Source organism: Schistosoma haematobium, chromosome 4, assembly GCF_000699445.3.
Source record: "Schistosoma haematobium chromosome 4, whole genome shotgun sequence".
Taxonomy (NCBI): domain Eukaryota; kingdom Metazoa; phylum Platyhelminthes; class Trematoda; order Strigeidida; family Schistosomatidae; genus Schistosoma; species Schistosoma haematobium.
In genome coordinates this window covers 25,653,203-25,664,866 of record NC_067199.1, presented here as the reverse complement: position 1 = coordinate 25,664,866, position 11,664 = coordinate 25,653,203, and the positions used below count along the sequence as shown (strand labels likewise).

The following is an 11,664-nucleotide window of genomic DNA, read 5'->3' as shown; positions in this document are numbered from 1 at the left end:
TCACTTTGAAAAGGTGAGCTGGATGGTTTCATTGAAAAGCTTTAGCTGTCATTATAGATATCGTGGGCGCTTCATTAAAGTAAAAATGAGTATTTTGATTATACTACAAGCGTCAAGTCAGTTATTTCTGATGACTTTGTTTCTAACCGATTTTCTTCACAGGTTTTATTATCTTGACATGTTCTTTTGTTCTTGTTAGCTATTTTGTTCAATTGACGTGTGACCATGTGACTGGTTGACATTTTTCGTATAGACTGACAAATTAGATTTATGTCGATCTACACTAAGACAATTTCACTAATACAAGACAGGTTGTTACTTATTAAATAATCGAGATGCTCGTTTCTACTCGAAGTAAGTCCTAATGATATTGTTTAGAACAACAATGAAAGCTCTGAATTTATTTCATCTAGCTCTGAGGACTAAATCATACTAAAAATCAGAACATTTGAAACACCTGCCTTTTCATGTTTAATCCAGTAGAAGTACTCGAAGGAACATTCATTCATATAGGTGTGCCGATTAAAATGAAATACTGATAGAAATGGCAATAAAGCTGCTTTGTATCACTAAGTAATAATAGATATAGTGAATTCAAAATATCATACGTCAAATATTTTGATTTTCTTCAATTTATAAAGCTTGAGAACTGAGACGAATGAAATGATAATGATATAACTGCAATTTTATTTAATGTACAGAAATTAAAAGACCACTTATATTATTGATAGTAACCTTGGGTTTCCTTTTTTTAGAAAGTTCCAGCAGAATATACTAGAGTTGGCATTGATTTATGGTAGGTGAATATATTGACTCTTAAAGTTGACTTAAGTTCACCATGGAATAGTTATTGATTGTATGTGGGGATTTGAGAATTTCGAATAATAGTTTTTGACTCTTCCTGAGATTTACAACAGTAAACACTATTTCGAACATTGCAATTGAAGAGATAATAAAGAATAGAAAAAAGAACAGAAAGTATCAGAGAAATTTGAAGTATCTTTCAAAGAGAATTACTTACAGATATGATTAAAGTGAAAGTTTCCATTGAATGAAATTGGTTTAAAAACTATTCGCTAGTCGTCAGCAATGATCACATGAAGTGCAGTAAGTGAATAAAACTTACTAGGTATTAAAATGGTATATGTGACGAGAGAGATGAAGTTATGCCATATAACGGACGAAAGCTTGTATGATAGTGTTGGTCGTGGAATTGATTGTCTGAATTAATTGCGGATAAATGTGAATAAATAACCAAAGCCCATAATGAACAAATGTTAGATGACCAACAACCTGATAGCAAAGTACCAGATGAAATACTCATACATAAAAGATTTAATACTAATAAGTATGAATAATATTCATTTAAATTACAATTAATGAATAATAATAAAACAAATGTAGTTTAAATCTTTTAGTTACACCCACCTGTGTATTATTAACTTACCTACTTATGCCGGCTAACCTTTGTGGAGTGGCATAGACCGCCCATCGGGATTCTCTTTTGAAATCTGTCCAAGGTTCTTTTTCCCAGTGTTCTTCCCATTTCTGTTTATTATTTCGATGTCTGCCTTAAATTTTCAGCGCAATGTCTTCCTCTTTTCCCTTTCCCTTCAGGATTCCAAGTAAGCGCTTGCCTTTTGATGCAGTTTGATGATTTTCTCAATCTATGTCCTATGCACCTCAGACGTCTTTTCCAAATTTCCTCTTCAGCTGGAAGCTGGTTTGTTCTCTCCTAGAGTGGACCGTTTCTAATGGTATTCGGTCAACGAACATTCAGAATCTTGTGTAGACAACTGTCTATAGACACCTATACTTCTTTGATGATGGTTGTGGTAGTTTTCCAAGTTCCAGCTCGTACAGTAGAACTATCTTTACGTTTGAATTGAAAATTCTGACTTCGATGCTGACAGATACATGTATTAAGCAGTAGATGTTCTCCATTTGCAGGACTGTTGCCCTTGCTTCGCCAATCCTTGCCTTCATATCTGCATCCGATCCTCCTTGTTTATCGACGATGATGGACCTGCGTATTAACGAATAATTTTCACTACTTTCTCGTCTGTAAGCATCAAGTCTGCCTCGCAATGATATTAATAGTCTTAAAAATTATGTAATCGGTTAGTATTATTTTTATGATACATACTGAAGCCAAGAATATGTACGGCGATTGCCCTATTAATAAGGATGAGCTCTAGTAATCACGCCATCATTAATTTAGACTCAAGCTTGAACGTGATTACAGCCAGAGATGATGTATCTTTATATATATGGCGAAAAAACATGTCCACCTATACATATGAAGCACATATCTCGATAGTATTTTAGTCAATCACTATTTTTCTAATACATGTGGTCATGTCATCAAAATTTATCGTTGGAGGTGAAGAAAAAGTGCTAAAGTTGTTTTAATACCAGCCATAAACAATAACTGAGTTCAGCTTTCATAGGTCTCTTAGGAATCAACAGATTTGAGGATTTGAAATATGGTTCATTCACATATCATCATACCATCATTAACTTAATTCAACCTGACAAGATCTTTTCGTAATAATACTGAAAATGGAGAGTGGCTCGCAATCGAATCCAGGATGCACATTTCGTCCTAATTGAGACTCGTTAGCTGGATGTACCTGCATCTCAGAGTCGATGCTCGTTCTGGGACTCGAACCCAGTACTGTTCGCTTCAAACACCATCGTGCTATCTATAGCCACTATCCATCTTTGTTTATAATGCGTGTAAATTTAGGCAATAACGAGGCGATACGCACAGTATGCAGATATGTCAATAAGAGACTGATCAATTACAGACCTGAAAATCAGTGGAAAGATTCAAGTAAACAATAGCAGGTGAATTTCATACTGAAAATGGTTGTGGTATTTTTCAAGGAATTTTTCTACAAAGAGGCCTTAAAGTGGTATTATAAAGAGATGTTTCAATTCAGCTAACTTACATTGTCAGGTATTCATTAACCATCGATAAAATGTAGTAATATAAAGATAAGTGAATAGTGAAAATTCACCAGGTTGTGATATAATTGATTTACGTGACGAAAGAGGAGAGATTATGTGACACATAATAATGATAATGATGATAATAATGATGATATGTAACCAGTGGATATTTTTATAACTAAGCATAATTATTCGATAAAAATAATTTTGCACAAATGGCAAATTATTTGCAATCTATAGAATGCACAATTTACAACAGTCTGTCAATCCGAAGTAAACAGAAATATACAGTGTAGTGAACGAGAACACATGCGGGGACAATCAAATGTTATCATTAACATTATTTTCACATCCGGTATCTGTTTGTAATTTTTTCGCCTCTCCGTTTATATTCTTCACTATCTAATTATTCACACGCTTATTACGTAGTGGTTTTAATGTTTTGTGTTGACTATTCCAAGTCTATTTACCCACGTTTGACCTTCTATTTCCAACGTTTAACTATTGATAAGACTTTTGTTATCGTATTTTCTTATTCTTACTACTTTTAGTACACCTGTCTTCCTATTATCAACTTGTACTTTTACCTATTATGTGCGGTGACTTATTCTATTTCATTGTGATTATTGACCCAAACTGTCTTGATTGGTTTAACATTTTCGTATAAATATTCATGTATATTAGAGTAAAGCCTGATGACGATCTAATGGAAAACAATCGTTCGCTTTCATGTGTTGTTCTAAGAATCAAATATATTTGAATACAGAATTACAGAACATCTTGGTAAAATCTGTGAACCATACAGTAAATACCTCATTTGCAAAATGTCAGTCAAACGTCTCAGACTCCATTGTTCTTTCGTTTCCACACTAATCATTCTTTGTTCTCGTTCTATTTTCATTGATCTTCTTAAACTGCTGCCTCCAGGCATTTCACCTTCGATCGATGATACATACTACTTATATCTGTAGAAATCAATAGCACACACCACAACGTACACTGATATTTATTAAATCATTTTGAAATTAATTTTTCTTCTTTGTGGCTAATTTATTTCATTTATAGATGATCAGATACTTGTTAATAAGCAGACTAATGATTGTAGGTGTTTTTTATATTTTCCTCTTATTATAATTATTACTACCATTGATGTTCCTGACATGTACAAACATACACATACATCATCATCATCATTGTCATTCTTAATTTTACTACAGTATAGTCGATAAAAAACTGCAAATCCTCAGTATTTTTGGCACAACAATCAACAAGGTACACACATTTGTATATATATGTGAAGTTTCTAAAAATATACACATCAATCGATAAGTAAATAATCAATGTCCGTTATCTAGTTTCAATTAAAATATTCTCCTTCTTTTAAAGTAATATTCGGATACAATTAAAGTATATATGAACAAAATGAGGAAATAATTGTACTTAACTAAAAATATATCTGTGTGTTCCTATATGTCTGTATTCTTCTAGTATATATATGTATATGTGTGTATCTGTATGAACATCTATGGTTGGGTTGTTTTCATTTTGTTTTACTATTTAGAAGAAAGAAAAATGAAGAGAAAAAAGAAGTTAGAAGTTTTGTTTCTATGATGTTAACAATGATTTAGTATTCATTTTCGAAAAAGAAAAATAGAGAAAAAATAATGGAAAAAGGATTATAACTAAGTATTTCATGTGATAATACCAAGGTATAGAGATTAATAATTATTATTACTCTTAGAATATAGAATTATGATAAATGATAACGATAAACAAAAGTTTCACTCGAAATATTTGATGAGAATAATATGTAAATAGTATGGGAATAACTGGAAACAGAAATCCAATATTTCTTAGATAAATATTTTTATAATCAAAGAGGGGTTTTGTGGATATTTTAGTAAGTTTAATAGTTGAATTCATGAGCCAACTGAACCTAGAACACCATGGGAAACCTGGAAGCACTGGACAGCCGTTTCGTCCTATTTTGAGACCTCTCAGCAATGCGCATCCACTATCCAGACTCTTGAAATTCGAACACAAGACCTATCAGACTCGCACGCGACCACTTAATCGCTAGACCAACGGTACTAAGGTCTAACTTCAACCAATCCACGAATTTGCGCCACCGTCCATCATCATTCTGGATTCGAATCCCGCGAGGCGGGATCGTGGTTGTGCACTGCTGAGGAGTCCCGTACTAGGATGAAACGGCCGTCCTGTGCTTCCAGGTTTTCCATGATGGTGTAGCTTTAACTGACTGACTAATTCAAATATTAAGACATCTTTACGTAGAATATGGAGTTTTATATAATTTATTGTTTAGACAGATTAATCGAAGAGGTTTTGTGGAGAATTATTTTGTTTGTACGTTATATTCGTCACAGAATAATTTTAGTTGAGATACCATTGAAATCGAAAGATTATAGAATATCACTTTTGTATGTATATATTTCAATATAGATATAAAATAAAATGATTTACCGAATGATTCAGTAAAATAAAACCAATTCTGAATCGAAAGACCTATAATCTTTCATTCGACTTTATATAGAAAATTACTAGTTTTCTTTAATATGACAAATTCCTCTACTCTACAAAATACATATTAATTGTAATTGTTCGAATATGTTTAACATTTAATACAGTTATTCGATCTAGTCAATAATTAAATTGTAAAATTTGTCGGTAGAATATAAACAAAACCAATGTTATTGAAGTTGTTATGTGAGCTCTTTTTTAAACAAAAAAAAAGAAAAACAATTAGGTTTATTAAATTATCTAATATATTTTTCAAGTGATTGTGGATAAGTTTGTTCATCATATACATATGATTCAATAAACAATTTATGATATCTTACTATGTTTGAATACATTATGCTAGAAAATTAAATTACCTCCAATTGTTATCAATTATTTACATGTCTATTGAATGACCGAAAATTTTGTAATAAGGAGATAAATTCAGTCAGCATCTAATAATATTATATTTTTATCAGTGTTTCATAGTTACTTGTACTAGTATTCATGACTATTTTATGATCGATGGAAATGAAATCAATTTGATTGTTGAAAACATCTTTTTTCACGTCATTTCCATCTGCAGGTTGAGGAACAAATGATTGCTTATCAAAATTTGATCTATTTAAACACATTCTTTAAAAAAACAAAAACAAATCCGAAGTACTAATTAAAGCGAAAGATATTGGGTTTGACTGCTGAAGTGAACATCAACTCTGAGATCAAGTACATCCAGCTGACGAATCTTAAAAAAAAGAACGAAAAATCGTTCCTGGATTCCACTGTTAGCCATTATCCATTTTCGCTTATAATGTTTGTGACTTATGGCAATATCGAGGATGCATATATGCCAATAAGAGTCTGATCAATTACAGTCCTAATCGTCCATGGGAAACTTCAAACAGCCAATACAAAAAGATCAATTATATCACAAAATATTTCTACCTAGATCAATGTTGAAAATCTGAATGAATTAAACGGCCATTTCATTATTTATTTCACCACATTTACACTCGTCTTCTTACTATTAATTTGTACTTTTTATCAATCATGTTGTGGTTAGGCCACCTATTTCATTGTGATCTTTAACTCAGAAATTGTTTTGATTCCTTTAATATTTTCATATATTCACATAAATAGTATTGTGATTAATTTAATTGAGAAGAAACAATCTGGGTTGTTTTAATTTTCACCATAGGGATTGTTAATATTCTAAATATCAAATAAGATTGACAAGTACAATAAATGGCGAATATATTCGTATAGACTTCTGTTATTCTTGTTATCATCACATGTTACATTTGTGTATTATAAATAATTATGCATAATATAGATTAACAAATCGTGCCTAAATAATAAGTCAGTAGTATTAGAAATTTCTTATATATATGTATATGAAATAAAGACTATTGATGTAATGATGCATAAAATGATTGAATGATGTAGATATATATGACTCCTCATTTATTTAGATACAGTAAATTTATAAAACTAAAAGGCGAATTAAGTTACCTAGGAAAATTATTCGTACGAATTAATTAAGAATTTTTACAATTCTCTGTTTTTGCTTGCATACATCTAATTTTATTCAGTTAAACAAATTACTTTCACTGTATAAAAGAATAAAATTAATTGAATTCACACTTCAATTATATTAATATTTATTGATTAATTCACTAACATTTTAAGTATCTGTCCATAATAGCAAGTGAGTTTTGAGGGAAAATATGTGCAAAACATTGTTCACTTTTAAAGTTTAAGTTGAAATATTTTTTTAAAGATGAGTAAAAGTTTAAATATTGAAACAATAAAAGAAATATTGGTAAGATCATGAGTCAATTAAAGGTAGACTACCATGGAAAATGTGGAAGCATTTGATGCCGGCTCAGTGGTCTTGTGGTTAAGCGCTCGCACAAGAGACTTATAAGTCCTGGGTTGGAATCCTACGAGGAGGGGTCGTGGATGTGCACTGCTGAGGAGTTTCACAATGGGATGAAACGGCCATCCAGTTCTTCCAGGTTTTCCATGGTGGTCTAGCTTCAATTGACTCATGATCTCAACTGTTGAAATTACTACAATCTCCACAAAACCCCTTATTATATTGGCAGGAGTTTAATGTAAGGAATAACCAATCAGAATTGAGAACAACACTTTTAATTGTTTACGCAAAATTCAAATATCACTGTAGAAGTGTAAGCCCTAAATGTCTATTCCTGAGACAATCTTTAAGCTGGTAGCACTATACTTTATGGACAGAGTATTGAGATAGTCCTTGTTGACTTTATTACTTAAAATTCATTCATCCATATAGCTACAGAGCATTATCGCATTATCACTGATGTCAGTTGATAAGGAAAAGGCTGACCCTGAATCAACATACATTACCTTAAAGGTCTAAGCCTGACTAAGAATAGTGTCAAGGGACTCTTAAAAATCTATTTGAATCCGTTCAAGAGTAAGGGTAAAGTAACCTTAAGAAGAATTTATGAAATGTATTATTAACGTATAATCACTGAACACTGTAATATTATTACGTTCTTTTCAACAAAATTTCCCATTTTTAAAAGTTATTTTCTGATAGGTTAAAACTTAGCTGAAAATTCATTATGACTGTTCTAATCTTATGTCTATATTAAACTTTTATCAAAATATTTTTTATTCTTATCTAGGGAAAAATCTATTCTCTATTATTTACAAACATAAATCATAGTGGTAATTGATAAAATAAGGGGGAAAAATGCAATTGAATTTCGAACTGTATTATTTTCATAGAATATATGCAATTAATTACTTTGTTGTTATTCAAAGCTTAACAGTACAAAGTACAGAATAAGGCCGTTTTCTTCTTCAGCCTAATGCGGTGATGATAATCACAAAATATTTTGAAGTGATTAAGATTGACATTGAGAATAATTGGATTCCTATTCAGTGGTTTGAATAATAGCCAAGAAATATAAACGTAATAGGTTAAATCCTAGACGAAGTTATGTATATATTATTGATGAATCCTATATAGTGAGAAATAACTTTCTAGTTTTCTTTCTAGTATTCAATGGTTGGTTAACCAGCTTTAGATATCTGTAAATATTGTTTTAGAAGGTTAGTCGAAGATTAAATTCATTTTTTATTTTGTTATATCTAGATGAGTTTTCACTGTTATATCTGGGCAGTTGTCTCTTTTAATATCCGCATGTGTCGTTGTTGTTATATACATTTTGACTCTGTATGGTCCACAGTCTTACTGCTTATATTTGACAATTGGGAACTATTTCAGTTAATGTGATACATAGTAGAGACAAAAAAGCTAGTGCAATGAAGATGTATTTACTCCCAAATAATAAGTCCCCAAATCAAATCGTCAATATACCAAAATACAATTATTTATGTATTAACTTTTACACACAATTATATGACGTATGGCGGAAAATACAGTTACTGTAAAAACAAACACTAAATATAGTTCACCTGAACTGGTACGGGTAATATAAATATGTTTGATCTCAGGTCAAATGTATATTTAATTGCACGAACTTAGTTGAACAACAGTTGAAAACTAGAAGGCATTGGACAGCTGTTTTGTCTAAATATAAGACTCTACTGACTAACGTTGGCGTATGATATGGACTTTGTAGTTTCACAGTCTTCACAAATTCCCTATACTAATAATAATCATGGGCTAACTAGGGCTCTTTTTTTAAGAGGGTTTTCTGTGAGTTCTAATGAAAACCCGTGACCAATATATCCCAACAATATCTGGCATGGGGCAGTTACCAACCACTTGCATTGGTTAATGGTTAGACATTACTGAGAATTGGTCGAGATTAGAAATACACATCATTAGATGTGTGTCAGTGGTCTAGAAGTGGAGCATGTGAGACCTGAGGGTTCTGGATTCGCTTTATGATGAAATTGTAGATATATACTGGTAAGAATTCTCAAGCTAGGATGAAACAGCACTTCAATGTTTCCTTGTTCTCAATTTCAGTCATTGTAAACTACAAAATTAAACAAGCTCTAGGAAGTCGTATATTCAGACCAACTACTTTTGTACATTTGATGAATATACATGAGTTGAAAATGCTATCGGTAATTTAAATGAATGATACACTCGATGGGTGTCCTTTTCCTGGACTTAAAATATTACTGATGAAATCTTACAGGAATCCTTTAACGTTACTGAAACGATTTGCCAGCGATATATATATATATAATTCCAACTTAAATAATGGTTCATAGTCGGTCATTATGGAATACATATATTTATTCCGTTTCATCCTGTAAAAAATCTTCAATTTTATTATCATACTTGCTTCACAGAATTCATTTTTAATTTTCTAAACTATATTGATTTTAATTAACTTCTTATTACTATTAATATTTTGGTTTTGGATTTTTCATGGTTCTATTAGTACTTAACTGAGAGTCCTTTGAATCGACGGTTTGAATTCATCAATATAGGGTCAGTGTATAATTTAGCATTTCATATGATGACCAATAGACATTATCATTTCAAACAAACCTATTACAATTATTTCTATTCAATAGAAGAATTAGACATTTGTCAGAAAATCAATATTCAAAGATGGCTTCTCATCATGTATTGATATGATTGAAAGCTGAAAAGAACTTAATACTTACTTTGTTTGCATTTACAACACTTCAACAATGAGTATTCATGACTTTATATTGAAGTTAGCAGACATAACAGAAATATCGCACACATACACACATACTGAAAATAGATAAAATCCACGAAGAGAAAAATAATCAAACCTATTAATCAATAAACAGTCCTTTTAAAATTATAGTTATTATGTTATACTTATGAAGTAGTATAATTAACTGCTAGAAAAGTGAGAAGAAAAGCAATGAACTACATTCAATCAGTGATTGGAATGACTAGAATTTCAAGTCATTTACAAAAATACAGGATAAAGAAGAAAATCAAACAACCAGAAAGAGAACACATTCATTAAAACATTAAATAAGAAAGATTGGTTCACCAAAGAGTTCTCTTTTCGGCAAATTCATTTTCATAGGTATGCAATTGCAAATATATACTTATTTTTTTAGGATGATAATTACAATAATAATGATAATAAACTTCTGTTAGACATAGTAACAATGCGATAGAAAAAACAAAGGTATACAAAAAAATTTCTAAAACAAGGAAACTAGGTCTGTTGTGAGGTAGTAACTCACTGAAGACAATGGTGAATGTGTCGCTCAATTTCGTGGATTAGTTGAAGTTAGATATAACACAGTTGGATGCCGGCTCAGTGGTCTAGTGGTTAAGTGCTCGGGCGCGAAACCAGTAGGTCCTGGGTTCGAATCTCGCAGGGGGCGAGGTCGTGGATGCGCACCGCTGAGGAGTCCCACAATAGGACGAAACGGCCGTCCCGTGCTTCCAGGTTTTCCATGGTGGTCTAGCTTCAACTGACTCATGATCTTAACCATTGAAATTACCACAATCTCCACAAAAACCCATCTGATATTAATTATAGTTTGATTATTGAGGACTTAAATATCTATCATAAAGACAGATAGAAAAATTATTATTGGGAAAGAATGGCTTAGCATGATAAGAATACTTATGTTTATTCTACTTCACTGTTACCATATCTAACAGAAGTTTATTATCATTATTATTGTAATTATCATCCTAAAAAATAAGTATATATTTGCTATTGCATAGTTTTGAAAATGAATTCATCCAAAAGAGAACTTTATGCTGAACCAATCTTTCTTAGTTAAATAGAGAGTAACAAGTACAGAATAATTTGGATTGTAAGAAGTACTGTGACAGAGATTTGTTTCGCTTTTCATTCCATATTTGTTTTTATTTTCCAAATATGTCGTTGTTTGTTTTCTTTTCGTAATAAACAAGATGTATGGTAGATTTGTTTAGTGGTTTTAGGAAGTACATACACATGAATGCATAACTTGGTATATATATATATATATATATATATATATATATATAATTCTTTCCTGAATGAACGACATTGGTAGTGAAACATATTGAAACTGAAAAAAGACAATAAGAATAAAATAAATACAATATAACAACAAAATATAATTCCTATGTTTCATTGGGTTTTTTTTCTAGTCGGCATAATAGTATTCTGTACTGTTGAACATCGAATTAACTTGAGAGTATTTATGCTAATCAACTAGTTAACATATAAA

The 11,664-nt window shown here is 31.2% G+C and overlaps 1 protein-coding gene across 2 annotated transcripts in view; it reads left to right on the top strand.

Moving 5' to 3' along the window:
• Nucleotides 1–6,725, top strand: part of ELAPOR1 (Endosome/lysosome-associated apoptosis and autophagy regulator 1) — a 65,912-nt gene extending 59,187 nt beyond the window's left edge. Inside the window, exons 20-21 of one of the 2 annotated variants that reach the window (XM_051216065.1) lie at nucleotides 14–354; nucleotides 393–4,489. The gene's annotated coding sequence lies outside the window, so the exon portion shown is untranslated. Of the gene's footprint in view, nucleotides 1–13; nucleotides 355–392; nucleotides 4,490–6,061 lie in introns of those variants that run through there. The other variant, XM_035729849.2, reaches the window with a different exon arrangement.
• Nucleotides 6,726–11,664: the final 4,939 nt, after the last annotated feature.